The following is a 19,599-nucleotide window of genomic DNA, read 5'->3' on the forward strand; positions in this document are numbered from 1 at the left end:
GTTTTTATTTAAGTTATTGATATACAAATGTTAGCTATGTATCTAGAGATTCAGTTATTATTCAACACTTCATAGATTGTGAAAGCCCATGAAGGAAACATTTGTTAAGTACACATTTTACTATTTTATTTTCCAAGATATTACAGAAGACTTTACTCATTGCTTTGCAATCACAATTCTTTGATCTTCCACCTTATAATGTTATAGCAACCCAAAAGAAAGAAGCAGGAAGGATGGGGTGGCTCAGTTGGAGGATAGAGGAAGGTAGTTTGGTATGACCCTATGAGCGCACTTGTGCTGACTGTAGGTGTTACCAGACAAGGGATTGTTACCTGATGTGCAGTAAGCCAAACACTGACACTGGTTTTGCTTCAGAGCAAAAGGGTTTTATTGCAGGGTGTCGAGCAAAGGAGATAGGAGAAAATTTCTCAAATCCACCTCCCCTAAGAGTTGGGATTGGGTGTAGTTTAAGGATCAAGGTGTCAGAATGTCCTGGGCATGTAGGTGGAATGGATTGTGATGATTGGATATAGGGACAAAGGGAGGTGGTCTCCTTTGTGGACATGTGCATTCAGGAATTGCCTCCTCATGGGACACATGTTCAAAAAATGGCAGCATAAGCCTAATGAACAGGGGGAGATCTTAGGGTGGGGGAGATCTTGGGATGTGTCATCACAGAAGTTACTTTTGTTTACTCCTGCTCACATTTCAGTTGCAAGAAAGCTTCCCAGTTTGCTCTAGTCTTAGCTAGTCTTATCAGTGATTGGTCTGTTTGTACAAAATAGGCTTGTAAATCAGTCAGATTAGCCATGGTTCTCTTAGGGTAGGATCGTCAAGCATTTGTTAACTTAACATGTTGTTTTCATACGTGTGTTAATCTCTACATAGGACCCACTGGAAGCTGTGGCCCAGGTTGAGGGTTGGGGTCAGGGCACAATGGACTTCAGGTCTTGGGTCTGCTAATGGGGGACAAATCTTTTAAGAAGAGTCCTGGGGTTAAGCTGTGACCATTCAGTCTGAGATGTGAAAATAATGAAGGGAGGGATAGCTAGGAATGCAAAACGAAGCCGTGGTTTGGAGGAGGTTGGAGACGTAGGGGAATAGAACTTCCATATCCAGAAAATGACAGAAGCAAAAGTCGGACTAGGGTGGTGGAAGTGCTTGGTCAGCTGCAGAGCGGACAGTGCGAAGAGAGGGTTCAGTTTGGAGGATGAGTCCAAAACAAAATTTATGATCAAATCAGCTTCTGTTCCAGCATTCACTTAGATATGGACTTATTGATCCTCAGAAGATGGAGTGTGGCCAGTGATAAACAGTCACAATTCATTTGTTCTGTAATGTTTTGTCTGCAATAAACTTTTCCTCCTTTTGAAGATTAGGATTTTTGTACATTTCTGATCCTAATTATCACCTTTAAATATCCATAATTTTTGAAATATTCTAAGCAGTGACATAGATTGCAAATTCAGCCCATGAGGTATAACTCATTTTGGACCTGGAAATTTAAATAATTTCCATTTCATCCTAGAATCCCCCAAACCTAAAAGGTTCTGAACCACTACAGTTTTTTTCTTAAACTTGGTGCTTTCTCTTAATCTGAACGGAGGTAAGCCGTTAGTTGTATCTCAGTGCTACTACCACATCCCATATGTTTCTACAGAGAATGGATATTTTGTGGTTTTATTGTTATTTTTATTTATATTTGGGTGTAATTGTATTAAGAAATGACAGAAGAAAAAAATGCTGCCTGTGGTTCAGAGTGAGAAAAAGAAAAGGAAGCACCTGACAATAATAGTGTAGAGAGTGGGTTACTGTAGATGCTTCAGTGTGGTACATCTATGAAGCATGTTACTTTTTAAAAAATTTTTTTTATTGTTATGTTAATCACCATACATTACATCATTAGTTTTTGATGTAGTGTTCCATGATTCATTGTTTGTGCATAACACCCAGTGCTCCACGCAGAATGTGCCCTCTTTAATACCCATCAGCAGGTTAACCCATCCCCCCACCCCCTCCCCTCTAGAACCCTCAGTTTGTTTTTCAGAGTCCATAATCTCTCATGGTTCGTCTCCCCCTCCGATTTACTCCCCTTCGTTCTTCCCCTCCTGCTATCTTCTTCTTCTTTTTTTTCCTTAACGTATATTGCATTATTTGTTTCAGAAGTACAGATCTGTGATTCAACAGTCTTGCACAATTCACAGCGCTCACCATAGCACATACCCTCCCCAATGTCTATCACCCAGGCCCCCATCCCTCCCACCCCCTCCACTCCAGCGACCCTCAGTTTGTTTCCTGAGATTAAGAATTCCTCATATCAGTGAGGTCATATGATACATGTCTTTCTTTGATTGACTTATTTCACTCGCATAACACCCTCCAGTTCCATTCACATCGTTGCAAATGGCAAGATCTCATTCCTTCTGATGGCTGCATAATATTCCATTGTGTATATATATACCACATCTTCTTTATCCATTCATCTGTCGATGGACATCTTGGCTCTTTCCCCAGTTTGGCTATTGTGAACATTGCTGCTATAAACATTGGGGTCCACGTACCCCTTCGGATCCCTACATTTGTATCTTTGTGGTAAATACCCAGGAGTGCAATTGCTGAATCGTATGGTAGCTCTATTTTCAACTGTTTGAGGAACTTCCATACTGTTTTCCAGAGGGGTTGCACCAACTTGCATTCCCACCAACAGTGTACGAGGGTTCCCCTTTCTCCGCATCCCCGCCAACATCTGTCATTTCCTGACTTGTTAAATTTAGCCATTCTGACTGGTGTGAGGTGGTATCTCATTGAGGTTTTGATTTGGATTTCCCTGATGCCGAGCGATGCTGAGCACTTTTTCATGTGTCTGTTGGCCATTTGGATGTCTTCTTTGGAAAAATGTCTGTTCATGTCTTCTGCCCATTTCTTGATTGGATCATTTGTTCTTTGGGTGTTGAGTTTGATAAGTTCTTTATAGATTTTGGATACTAGCCCTTTATCTGATATGTCATTTGCAAATATTTTCTCCCATTCTGTCGGTTGTCTTTTGGTTTTGTGGACTGTTTCTTTTGCTGTGCAAAAGCTTTTTATCTTGATGCAATCCCAATAGTTCATTTTTGCCCTTGCTTCCCTTGCCTTTGGCGATGTTTCTAGGAAAAAGTTGCTGCGGCTGAGGTCGAAGAGGTTGCTACCTGTGTTCTCCTTTAGGATTTTGATGGACTCCTGTCTCACGTTTAGGTCTTCCAACCATTTTGAGTCTATTTTTGTGTGTGGTGTAAGGAAATGGTCCAGTTTCATTCTTCTGCATGTGGCTGTCCAATTTTCCCAACACCATTTGTTGAAGAGACTGTCTTTTTTCCATTGGACATTCTTTCCTGCTTTGTCGAAGATGAGTTGAACATAGAGTTGACGGTCCATTTCTGGGCTCTCTATTCTGTTCCATTGATCTATGTGTCTGTTTCTGTGCCAGTACCATACTGTCTTGATGATGAGAGCTTTGTAATAGAGCTGGAAGTCCGGAACTGTGATGCTGCCAGCTTTGCTTTTCTTTTTCAATATTCCTCTGGCTATTCGGGGTCTCTTCTGGTTCTGTACAAATTTTAGGATTATTTGTTCCATTTCTTTGAAAAACGTAGATGGCATTTTGATGGGGATTGCATTGAATGTGTAGATTGCTCTAGGTAGCATTGACATCTTCACAATGTTTGTTCTACCAATCCATGAGCATGGAACGTTTTTCCATTTCTTTATGTCTTCTTCAACTTCTTTCATGAGTATTTTATAGTTTTCTGAGTACAGATCCTTTGCCTCTTTGGTTCAATTTATTCCTAGGTATCTTATGGCTTTGGGTGCAATTGTAAATGGGATCGACTCCTTGATTTGTCTCTCTTCTGTCTTGTTGTTGGTGTATAGGAATGCCACTGATTTCTGTGCATTGATTTTATATCCTGCCACTTTACTGAATTCCTGTATGAGTTCTAGCAGTTTTGGGGTGGAGTCTTTTGGGTTTTCCACATACAGTATCATATCATCTGCAAAGAGTGAGAGTTTGACTTCCTCTTTGCCGATTTGGATGCCTTTGATTTCTTTTTGTTGTCTGATTGCTGTGGCTAGGACATCTAATGCTATGTTGAATAGCAGTGGTGATAGTGGACATCCCTGCCATGTTCCTTACCTTAGGGGAAAAGCTTGCAGCTTTTCCCCATTGAGAATAATATTCGCTGTAGGTTTTTCATAGATGGCTTTTATGATATTGAGGTATGTACCCTCTGTCCCTCTACTCGAAGAGTTTTGATCAAGAAAGGATGCTGTACTTTGTCAAATGCTTTTTCTGCATCTATTGAGAGGATCATATGATTCTTGTTCTTTCTTTTGTTAATATACTGTATCACATTGATTGATTTGCGGATGTTGAACCAACCTTGCCGCCCAGGGATAAATCCCACGTGGTCATGGTGAATAATCCTTTTAATGTACTGGTGGATCCTTTTGGCTAGTATTTTGGTGAGAATTTTTGCATCTATGTTCATCAAGGTTATTGGTCTGTAATTCTCCCTTTTGATGGGGATCTTTGTCTGGTTTTGGGATCAAAGTAAGGCTGGCCTCATAAAATGAGTTTGGAACTTTTCCTTCCATTTCTATTTTTTGGAACAGTTTCAGGAGAATAGGTATTAATTCTTCTTTAAATGTTTGGTAGAATTCTCCTGGGTAGCCATCTGGCCCTGGGTTTTTGTTTGTTGGGAGATTTTTGATGACTGCTTCAATTTCCTTAGTGGTTATAGGTCTGTTCAGGTTTTCTATTTCTTCCTGGTTCAGTTTTGGTAGTTGATACATCTCTAGGAATGCACCCATTTCTTCCAGGTTATCTAATTTGCTGGCATAAAGTTGCTCATAATATGTTCTTATAATTGTTTGTATATCTTTGGTGTTGGTTGTGATCTTTCCTCTTTCATTCATAATTTTTTTGATTTGGGTCATTTCTCTTTTCTTTTTGATAAGTCTGGCCAGGGGTTTATCAATCTTTTTAACTCTTTCAAAGAACCAGCTCCTAGTCTCGTTGATCTGTTCTACTGTTCTTTTGGTTTCTGTTTCATTGATTTCTGCTCTGATCTTTATTATTTCTCTTCTACTGCTGGGTTTAAGCTTTATTTGCTGTTTTTTCTCTAGCTCCTTTAGGTGTAGGGTTAGGTTGTGTATTTGAGACCTTTCTTGTTTCTTGAGAAAGGCTTGTATTGCTATATACTTTCCTCTTAGGACTGCCTTTGCTGTATCCCAAAGATTTTGAACAGTTGTGTTTTCATTTTCATTGGTTTCCATGAATTTTTTAAATTCTTCTTTAATTTCCTGGTTGCCCCATTCATTCTTTATTAGGATGCTCTTTAGCCTCCATGTATTTGAGTTCTTTCCAAATTTCCTCTTGTGATTGAGTTCTAGTTTCAAAGCATTGTGGTCTGAGAATATGCAGGGAATGATCCCAATCTTTTGGTACCAGTTGAGACCTGATTTTGACCTAGGATGTGATCAATTCTGGAGAATGTTCCATGGGCACTAGAGAAGAATGTGTATTCTGTTGCTTTGGGATGGAATGTTCTGAATATGTCTGTGAAGTCGATTTGGTCCAGTGTTTCATTTAAAGTCTTTATTTCCTTGTTGATCTTTTGCTTAGATGATCTGTCCATTTCAGTGAAGGGGGTGTTAAAGTCCCCCACTATTATTGTATTGTTGTCAGTGTGTTTCTTTGCTTTTGTTATTTATTGCCTTATATAATTGGCTGCTCCCATGTTAGGGGCATTGGTATTTACAATTGTTAGATCTTCTTGTTGGATAGACCCTTTAAGTAGGATATAGTGTCCTTCCTCATCTCTTATTACAGACTTTGTTTTAAAATCTAATTAGTCTGATATAAGGATTGCCACCCCAGCTTTCTTTTGGTGTCCATTAGCTTGGTAAATGTTTTTCACCCCCTCACTTTCAATCTGGGGGTGTCTTTGGGTCTAAAATGAGTCTCTTGCAGACAGCATATTGATGGGTCTTGTTTTTTAATCCAATCTGATAGCCTGTGTCTTTTGATTGGGGCATTGAGCCCATTTACATTCAGGGTAACTATTGAAAGGTATGCATTTAGTGCCATTGTATTGCCTGTAAGGTGACTGTTACTGTATATTGTCTGTGTTCCTTTCTGATCGATGCTGCTTTTAGGCTCTCTCTTTGCTTAGAGGACTCCTTTCAATATTTCTTGTAGGGCTGGTTTCGTGTTTGCAAATTCCTTTAGTTTTTGTTTGTCCTGGAAGCTTTTTATCTCTCTTTCTATTTTCAATGACAGCCTAGCTGGATATAGTTTTCTTGGCTGCATATTTTTCTCGTTTAGTGCTCTGAAGATATCTAGCCAGTCCTTTCTGGCCTGCCAGGTCTCTGTGGATAGGTTTGTTGCCAATCTAATGTTTCTACCATTGTAGGTTACATATCTCTTCTCCCGAGCTGCTTTCAGGATTTTCTCTTTGTCTCTGAGACTCGTAAGTTTTACTATTAGATGTCAGGGTGTTGACTTCTTTTTATTGATTTTGAGAGGGGTTCTCTGTGCCTCCTGGATTTTGATGCCTGTTTCCTTCCCCACATTAGGGAAGTTCTCTGCTATAATTTGCTCCAATATCCCTTCTGCCCCTCTCTCTCTTTCTTCTTCTTCTGTGATCCCAATTATTCTAATGTTGTTTCGTCTTATTGTACCATTATCTCTCGAATTCTGCCCTCGTGATCCTGTAGTTTTTTATCTCTCTTTTTCTCAGCCTCTTTATTTTCCATCATTTGGTCTTCTATATCGCTGATTCTCTCTTCTGCCTCCTTTATCCTAGCAGTTAGTGCCCCCATTTTTTATTGTACCTCATTAATAGCCTTTTTGATTTCGAATTGGTTAGATTTTAGTTCTTTTATTTCTCCAGAAAGGGTGTCTCTAATAAATTCCACGCTTTTTTCAAGCCCAGCTAGTATCTTTAAAGTCATGATTCTGAACTCTGTGTCCGACATCGTACTAATGTCCGTATTGAGTAGGTCCCTGACAGATGGTACTACCTCTTGTTCTTTTTGCTGAGGTGATTTTTTCTGTCTTGTCATTTTGTCCAGAGGAGAATAGATGAATGAGAGAACAAAATGCTAACAGGTTAACAACGTCCCCAGCAAAGTTACTCTATACAAATCAGAAAGGACCTGAACCCAGGGGAAAAGAAAGGGAAAGAAAGAAGAAAGAGAAAAAAAAGAAGATAAAAACAAACAAAAACAGAACAAAACAAAAACAGAATATGATCAAATATGATCAGACTAGTGTATAGATCAGTGCCTCACACTAGATTTTGGGCGTATTTTGGTCTGTTAGAAGAAAGTGCCTCCTAAAATTTTAAAGGAAGAAAGACTTATGTATGTACAAAATAAGGATTGATACAGTGAAGCAATGGAAGATGACTGTAAAGATGAGAATTATAAAAGATTTTATAAAAGGAATTGATAAGAAGTTGTTTGAAAAAAGAAAGAAGATTAAAAAAGAAAAGAAAAGAAAAAAAAAGGAGAGAATGTGATCAGGCAGGAGACTAGAACAAAGCCATACACTAGTGATTTAGGGTATATTTTGATCTGTTAGAAGAAACTGTATCTCAAAATTTGAAAGAACAACTTTATATATATATATATATATATATATATATGCCAAAAATAAGGGTAACTACTATGAAGGGATAAAAATATGACTCTAAAAATGAAAAATATTTTTTTTTTAAAAAGGGATTAATAAGATGTTGGTCGAAAATGGGAAAAAGAAAAATTCAAAAAAAAAAAAAACCAGTTAAAAAAATTAACTTTGAAAAACTAATGAATCATGGCAAAAAAGCCGTGAATTCCATGTGCAGTATTCCCTTAGCACTGGAGTTCTCCCCTTCCCCTTGATGGGTAAACTTGGTCTTGGCTTCCTGGCTGTTCGTGGTGATCTTCTGGGGGAGGGGCCTGTTGCCATGGTTCCCAAATGTCTTTGCTGGAGGTGGAATTGCCCCGCCCTTGTTGGTCTGGGCTAAGCAATCTGCTCGGGTTTGCTCTCAGGTGTTTTTGTTCCCTGCAAGCTATCGGTACAGCTTTGCAGGACCAGAGTGAAAATGGTGGCCTCCCAATCTCCGCCCAGAGGAGCTGAGACCTCGGGGCCCCGCTCCTCAGTGCACCGCTCCTCAGTGCGCCCCCAGAGAGAAGCAGTCACTCCCGTGTCCCCAGTCTCTGGCCGCACTCCATGCTCACCCGGCCTGTGACGGAGAGTTTCTATCTCTGGCACCCAACCCCATGTGGAGTCTCCAAACCCAGCAGATCCCTGCGGGAGGTCCCGCGCCGCTCCTCCTGGGGGAGGAAGAGGAGTCTCCCCGGATCTGCTGCTTGTTGGGTCCCTGCTGGAGGAGCAATGGCCTGACTGGGCTGGGGATCACAGTTTATGGCCACCCCGAGCTGAGAGCCCGCGCCTCGGCTCCGTCTCTGCAGCCGGCTTCCCCGCTCCGATACCTGGAGCTCTGCCGCACTCAGGCACCCCCGGTCTTTCTGTGACCTCAAGGGTCCTGAGACCACACTGTCCTGTGAGGGTTCCACCCCCACCTTAGCCACTGGAGCAACGTACCTCAGCGGAGCCGACTTCTGAAAGTTCCAATTTTGTGTTCTGCGGCTCTATCACTTGCCAGCAGCAGCTGATGGAGGCCCCCTCCCCCACCGTCTATCCTCCCGAATATTGCCTCGGATTCACTTCTCCGCACGTCCTACCTTCCAGTAAGTGGTCACTTTTCTGTTCAGAGAGTTGTTGCTATTCTTCTCCTCGATCTTCTGTTGAGTTCGTAAGTGTTCAGAATGGTTTGATCCCTCTTCAGCTGAATTCCTGAGACCAGACGAAACCCAGGTCTCCTACTCCTCTGCCATCTTGCTCCACCCTGAAGCATGTTACTTAAGGGTAGAGTGTTGGAATGACCACCAGGCAAAATGTGGGAGGAAAAAAAAAAAGTTGTTGAAGGTTTACATGATGAATGTAAACAATGAAAAAATAGAGAAAAATTGCATATGGCAATATTTAAATATCTTAACCATTCATTGATCAAGTGAACTTATATTAGGAAGAGAATATAAGTATTGACTGGTATGTTGGTCATGAACAAGGTAGAATACACCAAGAAAAACAGAACATTGAAGGTGAATGGAATATTAAGAAAGTTGTCTACACAGAATTTAAGGACTATCATATTATAAGATTTTAGAAAATCTATTGGAAATGGGTTATATAGGACATGATGCAGCTGAAAATCACACTGATGGATTTGACAGGATAATATAAAAAAAAAAAAAAAAACAACCCTACATGCTGAGCAAGTTTAACATGCTGATGCACTGTGGCTGTCTTCCTACAAACACCATAAACATAGCCCATGAGAGAACACCAACAGAATAAGAATAATAAAAGATCTGTTTTCTAAATCTGTGGGCACACACCAACTGAAGATATCATGGATTGCAAAAGTTACCATGAGATCTCTGAAACACACATGCAATTTACCTTTATGTTATTATGTGGACAAGAAATATTTTTCTAGCAGCACAAGCACATTGCAGGAAACCTAGAATGGGGAAAAAACACATACAATTTTATTGTTTCTGAATAGAAATATCTCTCTTGAACTTCTTATAAAAAGAAATGTTTTGGCATTTAATTTCTCTTGATGAGGAACTCAGCCTTGTGACTACAGAATGTTGCTCTTTCCTACTCCAAACTGATATGAATGACAGTTGTGACACTTGTAGGAGGGGAAATAATATTTTCCCTTTGCCATCTTAGATTTATTAGTTGGAGCCCTGTAAATTAGACTGGCAAAAGATAGATTACCTAGACAAAAACAAAGACAAGTTAATTAACATGTGAATCACACATGCACATAGGATCACTCAAAGATAAGTAACTCAAAGGGATAGTTAGAACTCAGGCTTATGTAGCATCTTAATAAAAGAACAATATTTTTTTTAAAGATTTTTATTTATTTATTTGACAGACAGAGAGAGAGGGAACACAAGCAGGGGGAATGGGAGAGGGAGAAGCAGGCTTCCCACGGAGCAAGGAGCCCCATGCAGGACTCGATCCCAGGACCCTGGGATCACAACCTGAGCTGAAGGCAGATGCCTAACGACTGAGCCACCCAGGCATTCCAAGAACAATAAATTTTTAGAGAAGTGAGATGGCAAAGGAAAAGGACTTTGAGTTTCTAAAGTGGCAGATTGTGGGAAGGTAGCCAGATGGGGGAACTAGTTGAAGATAAGGACTAGTTAGTAACTAGTTTGTTAGCTAGATTCCTTTGATATCCTCTCTGGCCTGATAAGGTTAGCTTCTGTCCTTCCTGTCAGGGAAGAGGAGAACACCGTTACAAATTCATGTTCTTTTAGACAAATAGAATACAGAGAGTTTTTCTTATATCTGCTTCTCAGTTGCCTTCAGGTCAAAATAATCATTGTGTGAATGTGACATAGTTTGGGGTGGCATGTTCTGCTACCCTTCACACTGATGTAGTCTTTAAGACCCTCATGTAAACAGATGTTGTAAACATTTATGGAATGTATAGCACAAGTCAAATTAGTTTAAACTCATGTATGTTTAAAACTTTAAAAAATTAGAAATAAAAAGCAATAAAATGCTTAACATCTCTATCAGTTTATTTCTATATACATACACTGTAATAATTATTGTTTTTATTTGACTTTGGGTGATTATTCTTACATTTTATGGGAGGAATTTTAATGTTGATTATGAGGTATTGCTGTACACTCTACTGTTGTTTGAATGAATATATATCTCATTTATAAAACCTAAAAAAAAATTGAATTTTGAAGTACTTCTGACTTGGCAATTTTCAGATGCAGAGTTATATATATTTATTATCTATGTGATTATTTATTATCTCACTACTAGATTATAAGCTCCAGGAAAACAGCAACTATAGCTGCTTTCTTTTTATTTTATTCTGATCACATTTCTATATGCCTCATAGGGAATAAATATCTATCTAAGAATGAGTTAAATGAGATGTTACTCAATTTTCTCCTCTCCTCTCCTAAGGTATAATTCCTCTTTATCCTATTTTTTCACACCAATTTGAAGGCCACTCACATTCTGGTAGGTGATTATTGGTTTGTATACTCTCAGACTGATATCCTGATGTCCTTTTCCCTGAGCATCAGCCATATCCCTCTCTTCTTTATTAGTTATACTGTTTAGAATGTAGATTTTGAAACCTTGTTTTCTTTTCTTTTTGAATGCTTCCCCCACTGAACCTATGATCATGGTAAATGTTCATTTAAAAAAGTAATTCATAGGTTAATGCCAAACTTTTGTGTGTGTTCTTGGTCTTGTGTCTCTCTTTCAAAATGCACATGTCAGTTTAATCAGATAGCCCTCTGAGTAACTGTAGGATTTCTTTGAATACTTTTTTCTTACTGTCATTTGCAATTGTATAATTCCAATGCCATTTTCTCGAATCTTTTGCTTAGGCCACATTCTTTCCCAAAGTTTCTTATCCTGGTGCCATACTAATCCTTTCTTAAACTATTTGAAATATTTGTTCCTAACCTGAAGAAAAAGTAGAGAGAATTGAGTTGTTAGTATTCACTAGATGTTACCTAGCTTTTACCAATAGTATCTCATTCATTCCTTATAGTGAGTGACCTTAAAAGCTGGCATTCTTATTTTACAGATGAAGAAATGAAAACTCAGAGAGATTAAGTAAATTTTCCAGGTCTTTCTAATTCCAAAGTCAGGTACTTTCACTCCATTACACTACTTACATGTCCAGCCACATCTAGTGTTATCTTTGTTCATTGTCATGAATTCCTCGTTAACCATGTCACTCCTACCCAAGTTCCTGTACCCTTGAAGTAAGCTTGTTTTGTTTTGTCTGTTAAAATAATATCCTATATAAGGTTTTTTTTTTTGTTTTGGGGTGGTTTTTTTTGCATTATTTCTTTTGTCGTCTGTGAGACTGTAACTGTCAAAAAGTTATGAATTGCACTATTTATTTTTCCAGTAGAGTTGAAACTTCTTGCCTCTGTTCAAGTTTTGGAAACTTTATTTGGAAAGGAAAAGTGGGAGTAGGAAACTATAAGTTGTTGAGTGTTAACTATGGCAAATGTTATGTTAAGTACTTAATTTTCATTAGCTACTTTGTTTTTTAGAAAACATATGATATTATTTTCCACTGGCTGTTCTTTTTCTTTCCATTTAATCGAATGAGAATGTTTCTTTCAAAGAAATGTGATTAGGCAAATCTTCTTCCCAACCTTACCCCCACTTCCTCTTCTTCATAGACACTCAATAAAAAAGACTACTGGAGAAAAAGAAAGAGGTATCTTTTGCCTAAAGTACTAACTAAGAATTTCTAAGAGTTGGCATGGAGAATAAAGGACTCTTGCCATGGACAATTCAGAATATTAGAGGTGATTCTTCAGGAAAATACTGAGGTTTTCCCTTCACTCCTACAATAAACATATAATGAAAAGGTAGTATAGCTAAAAGGTTATATTGAGAGAAGACTCAGAAATATATTGTCATTTAGGTAGTAATACAATTTTTTGTGAAATCATCTCTGTCACCTTTAGCACAGGACATCACCTAATCCACAGACATAGAAAATATAAGTAGGGGTCACCTGGGTGGTTCAGTCCATCAAGCATCTGCCTTCGGCTCAGGTCATGATCCCAGAGTCCTGGGATGGAGCCCCACGTCGGGCTCCCTGCTTAGCGGGGAGCCTGCTTTTCCCTCTCCCTCTGCCTGCCACTCTGCCTACTTGTGCTCTCTCTCTCTATCAAATAAGTAAATAAAATATTTAAAAAAGATCATGCTTAAAAAAAAATCAGTAGGCCAAAAAAATCTTCTTAGGTTCAATTGGCCAAATGGCCTGTTTCTCATGTCACCATGGCTACAGAGGTATTAGATTATGCTAAATAATAGTCCTCTCCCAAAGCTGTATCTATAGAAGAGGTGATATATTTCCATTGTCTCATTATAAACAAATTTCATGTCACCAAGTTTCAGAGGATGTAACACAAAAAACATTTCCTTGTTCAAAATTTCAGGTTAACTTTGCTATCTAGTCTATAGATTGGCGTATATTCAAAGATAATCAGAAATCTATTTTTTTCTATTATATTTCCTGATATTGTTACCTGAGAATATATGGAAAAAACCTCTACTAGTATAGTCTGTCACATGTGTTATTGTCCATTGTAGCTGTTTCAGATTTATTTATGAATGTAATGCATTTTTCTTATACCAGCCAATTCCCTTTAAGTCTTTGATCAATTACGCAACTTACTTGCCAACCACATATTCCCTAGTGCTCCTTCCATGTATTCTCTTGTATCTGGGAAATGATTTTACTTTCAGAAATAGAAAGCTCTAATGAACCCTTAGGAATCTTTGTTCAAAGATGTCCAGTCCACCAGGGATCAGATAAGAAGGTGTCTGAAGTGTGAATTACTTACTGATTAGAAGCCAACACTAGATTTTTTTTTTCTATTTTTTGAGGTCACCAATCAAATTCAAACCAAACACCATGTCTTAAATTGCACCCAACACCAAAGCCCCTTTTTTAAACAAAGCCATTTTTTTTTCATTCTTTCTTGCTGAGAAGAATATTTCAAATTCACAGCTTTCAAATTTTGTGGTAAATGAAAAATAATGCTTTAATAAACCTTGACCCTTTCACAAATGGTATACCATTAGATGGTTTAAATAATGCACTTGCTGACTCCTCAGATCTAAAATGCTTTTTATAGACAATGTGATTATTACTAAATGGTAAATTATTAGAAATTAGAAGGTTTTTAAGCATTTTATAAATACAAAGTTTTAAAGCATTTTAAGCATTTTTAAGGCATTTAAAATACAGAGAATACCAAAGAGTGGTGAGTCAACCTCTTTAGTTCTTCCTTTCACTGAATTGAAGAAAAATTTAATTAGCTGGCAAAAATATGGGAAAATCCATAACCATATATACCTTGAAGTTCTTTCTCATTAGACAAAAAGCAACACCAGTTGAGATGCTATTTAGACCAGATGGAGCTTAGTCTGAATGAGGAGTCAATTTTCTTAGGTGGCCTGATAAACAGAGCATTATTTTTTGTGTATGTGGGGATCTATCTCCAAATCTGTGTCAAGACTTGTTTCTCCACTCCTGAGATGAGAGTCCTTCCTAGGAAATCTTAAGTGCTTAATGTTATGAAAGAAATTCTTTATTTGGGTGGGGAGGCGGTAGGGGAGAGGGAGAATGGGAGATGGAGAGGGAGAGGAAGCCTGCAAATGTCTCAGGGCTATAAAATCAAAACAATACGGACATCCTGTATCACAACAGCCAACGAGGCTTTAAGCTATAGCCAATCAATAAAGTCCTTACTTTTTGCTTCTGCCTTTTTAATGTAAAAAAATCCTCCCTGAGCTCCTGTAGATAGAGAACTCCTAACCACTTCTTTTTGGTGCTGCCCAATTCAAACTGACTTTTGCTGAAGAAAACTTTTAAAATTTTTAACATGCTTTGGTTTCTTTTAAGAGAAAAAAGGTAGGAAGAAAGGTAGATAGAAAGGGAGGAAATCATTAAAAGGTAACAAAAACAGGAATAGTAGTTTGCTTCTCTCCCTCTCCTAGGTAGAAAAAAATTGTTACCTTGTGTCATTAACACGTGGAGTTCTCCATTATTTAGTCAGTTTCATTTTCATGTTAATGGCTGTTATTTAAAAGTTTCAGGGAACTCAGAGAGTTTGGTGTCATCGGAGGTTAGGTTGAAATGTCTTAAATCCACTAGTTTGTAAAGCTGCTACAATTTAAACTAATACCACTGGTTGGTTCATCTTATGCAAAAGAGATACAGATCTCCCTGAAAGCTTCTATTTTTCTTTCCTGCCTACCTTCTGCTTAGGGAACTGAATAGAAACTTTAAAGCTTAAATTAAAAGAATCTTCTCTCATTCAATTTGGAGGTGGGAAAATGGAGAGTGCCTCGACTGGAGAATTTTCAAAGGCTTGATACCTAAATGTATTCTTTGGGTGGATTTTTCCCAATGATGCGACATCATTTGAATACACTGAAGCCTCATCATTTACCAGGTTGGTAATAATTTTGATACAAAAATAGGTCTCCATAGGAAAGCGGCTTGAACCAATAACAAGCAACAGTGCTTTCTTTGTGATAAATTGACACTAAAGCCCAATCCTGAAAATCTCTTATATTATTTAGAGGAGCAGTGATCAAAGACGGAAGAGAAGAAAGGACTGGCAGCCTCGTATATTCTCCACTGATGCTGAGATAGTGTCAGTAATAGGTAATGCAGTTACTACCGGGGAGAGCCGGAGAGCAGCTTTAAACCTCACATTCATATATCTTGTGGAAAAGTCAGGGCAGGAGTGAAAAAAAAAAAAAATCAGCACAGTATCTTCCTGAAGTTCTTTAAAACTAGCTGTACAAATTGCTGCTCTCCAGTAGGATGAGGGCAAATATAAATTTAAGTAGAACAAAACAAAATAATTGGAATGTCACTCGAATGCTGATGAGAATGACAAGAAAATTCCAAGGGTTGGCTAATGAGGATGGTTTCAATCCAGAAAGAATCTAGTCACTCCCTTTCCCAATTCATACAACTCTGTTGTCAGGCTACTCTTCTTAAAGTCTGATTTTCTCCACATTGCTTTTTGCTTAAAATTCCCTGTGCTTTCCCGTAGCTTTATAGACTCTAGTGTTGCAGGATAGCTCCACTGAATTATTGGACACATTAAAAAATTCATGACCAAATTCAAATCTCAGGATATAAAATGTTCATTGACAACAATCTATACTACAGCTTCCTAAAATTTTAAAACATTATAGCTAGTGTAACATATACCATTCTAGCAGATCTTAATCATTATCAATAAAATATTAATTCACTTATATATTTGCATTTTCATTATAAAAACAAACATTTCTTTTCAGAGAGGACAAATAATTCAATGATCTAACCCTCCAAAACATGTATGTGGCAGTGTCTATAAGTAAAACATATTTCCAGTTTATTCTCCTCTATATATTGAAGCTTAGTGATCATTTGAAGTGACGAGATCCATTCAATTACTTCTACAGTGTTGTTTCACTCTTGCTCTTTCTTTTTCAGTTTTTTTCTTTTTTCAATATTCTCTATTGATTTTACAGCCAAGTTTCCATTCAATTTTATAATCTGTATTCTAATATTTTGCTCCATGTTTTTTCAGTAGTCTTACAAGATCCCATCTATGTTTATGCTTCTTAGACTTCAAAGGATTTAAGTAAATAAAAGTTCAGAAATGTGTGAAACTTTATATGTCATGGTTACATTTAAATAAACTTATATAAATAATATCAGAGGACTCATGTTACAAATTGGAGGATGGGCTCTATTTTACCACTTTTGTGCTAATAACATATAATTAATCTTCATAAAATAAAGGGCAGAGGCACATACATATATAAGTACATGTGTATATATCTCTATATATCCATTGACATCAATTGGTATGTATTTTTTTCTTTTCCTCCTTCCTTTTCTACCTTTTTTCCTTCTTGTCAATTGGAAGTGGAAATTTCCGATGACTCATAACGTTTTTTCCAGCTTCATGCTGGTTACTTTTCCATATAAGCCTTCTACTTTAACTTGAGTGCACCATCTAATCACAAGACAGTCTTCCTGTTTCTCAACCTTGCCTATATCATTTCTCCCATAACAGTACCTGACCTTCTGTTTGCTCCTTCCAGAACTACCTACTGTACATTGGTCACATCTGTCATGCCCCAGTCTCACAGATGCCTTCTTTGATCTCCTGAAACCATGTCATCCATCCCATTTTAAAAATTTTTTTTAATTTTATTTTATTATGTGGTATTAATCACCATACATTACATCATTAGTTTTTGATGTAGTGTTCCATGGTTCATTGTTTGTGTATAACACCCAGTGCTCCATTCAGTACGTGCCCTCTTTAATACCCATCCCATTTTACCCTTATTCAGAGTCCTGTGCATGTGCTTTGCTAGAGGCTTGCTTTGTCATGCAACTATCCATGCCTTTATTTCCTGCCTCTCCCATTATATTCTGAATCCTGAGAGGACAATATGTGGGTATTCCACTTTCATAGCATCTAGTAATACTTGGTGACTCATGGGGAGTAGCTCTTGCACTAGTAACTGCATAGAATAGCAATAAATTTTCCAGGTTGTCTGGGGGATTATCAAAGTTTTTAAGATTTGCTTTTGATGTCATAGTTCTTTCCTTAAATGGAACAAATAAAAGGAAGAAAAAGCAGAGGACTCTTGCCTCTGACATCATGAGAATGTTATAGGTCTTTGTTGGAGATATTCTCCAGCCTTGAAGCTTGAATCCTTGTCACCATGGCTATCTTAATCATATGACCATTCTGGATTTTATTTTCTTATACTGAAAGCTGAATGAGAACATAGCCCTCCCAGAACAGTAGCAGGATAAGCCAGGTTAAGAGTATAACTTTTCTTTCTTTTTTTTTTTTTTTCCATCTTTGAAAAATAAATGTTTTCCTTTATAGCAGGAGATCTAGATTTACAAAAAAGACTGAAAAGATAGCATATAGGGAGTTCCTATATACTACACCCCCAAGTTTTGCTTCTTATTAACATATTCGTATGGTACATTTGTAACAACGAATGAACCAATATTGATATATTTTTATTAACTAAAGTCTTTTTTTTTCCGTTCCACTATACCATTTTACATTTAGTAGTCATGCTTCCTTAGGCCCTTATTGGCTGTGATGGTTTCACAAATTTTCCTTATTTTTGATTCTCGATAATTTTAAGGAACTGGTCATGTATTTTGTAGACTGTCCCTCAAATGGGACTTGTCTGTTGTTCTTGTGATTAGATTGGTGTCATGTGTTTTGGGAGGAAGACCACCGAGATTAAGTGTAATTTTTATCATATCATATCGAGGGTATGTGCTATTAACATAAGTTATCACTGTTGATGATAACCTTGATCACCTGACTGAGGTAGTACTTGTCAGGTTTCTCCATTGTAAAGTTGGAGTATAACTTTTCAAAGAGGAAGGAGAATTGAGGGATGGAAAAGGCCAAAAGAGGTTGACTTGACAATTTACTGGAGGTTCTTTCATTAAGGCATAAAGCCACTTTCCTACCTCAATTTGAGAATGTACAAATGATTTCCTACTTCCCTAGTTTGATGTTCATTGTCGATTTGAGCTCCTTTATTGTGCTTGATCACCTCCCATTACCTGCTGTGAATATAGATTTGCCTTCTCAGCAATAAGTAGGCCCTCCAGGGTTATAGTCCTGAGAATATAGGAGAGATTGCTGCACCCTTGGGAAGCAGGAAGAGAACCTTCTGAAGCAACTGCTCTCCTGGTAGGGCAGCTTAGAAGATGACTGGGGGAAAACAGCCTTGAAAATGGATTTTTCTTTAGTCAAGATGGTGTTAATATTAGGAAGGTCCTGGTTGCTTTGTTTTGTTTTTGGTAAGTATTTTGGGCACCACAGATATTGGAAAGGTGTTTGAGGGAGCTCCGTCACAGTAGCTGGGTCAGCTGAAAAGGGCAGCAGGAACTGCAACTCTTTGTCGACAGTTTCTATGCCCCGCAGGCTCCCCTGGTGTCCTTCTTTGTTGGCTTTGAATGAAGCAGAACATTGTTTTCCAAAAATATTCCCACTTTCATTATGATCATCATTGCCATTATCATCATTATTGCTATTCTCTGAATCACCCATCAGAGCAAACTTTCACATATTGACAGTGCCTGAATATAAGCACTTTAGTTACTTTCTCAAAACAAGCATCTGCAGGGTCACCCAGTCTTTGTAGCTTCATAGGCAGGGGCCCTCCAATTACAGACAAATGTTCGGAAATTACCTTTGTGTTCCACTCACAAACTGCACAGATGCATTTCTCTCATTAAATGCGATTCCATGATGAGAGCAAGGCAAAGTAGAACATATATATTATCCCATAGAAGGTAAAGCCATACTCAGAATGTCCTAATTCACTAGATGAGAAACAGGATGAGTGTCAAAAGTTAGGGTATTCTGGGAGCAGGTATGTTCTGTGGAAGGCCAAGGTGTTTCTGTACACACAAAAGTTTCAAATCAGGTGTTTATTGCCTAAAACATGTCTGAGAAAATTAATGAGGTAAGTTATTACCTACCCTGTCTGCAGTTTTTCCATTACCAGCTATAAAAGCAGGTAGCAATCTCACTCTTCCTTGAAGGCATCATTCATTATAAATTACTTGCTTTCAATCATGAGAGGAATACAAGGAAAAGGAAGGTACCAAAGAAGGTCTTCACTGTGCTTTGTTAGGAGACAAAGTAGGAGCATTGAGCATTCATATTATTGTCAAACTTCCCTGAATGAGATATTTTGAATTTAAATGATTAGCTGGCAACTGGATCCTTGGCGTTATGTGAAACCAGACTGGTTTTTTTTCTTTTCTTTTCTTATATTTTAAAAACTAATAAGAGCCAGAGGCATACTCTCCTATCTAAAGCAGTAACTCGTGTTACTATATGACTGGAGAA

Source organism: Zalophus californianus, chromosome 6 (assembly GCF_009762305.2).
Source record: "Zalophus californianus isolate mZalCal1 chromosome 6, mZalCal1.pri.v2, whole genome shotgun sequence".
Taxonomy (NCBI): Eukaryota; Metazoa; Chordata; class Mammalia; order Carnivora; family Otariidae; genus Zalophus; species Zalophus californianus.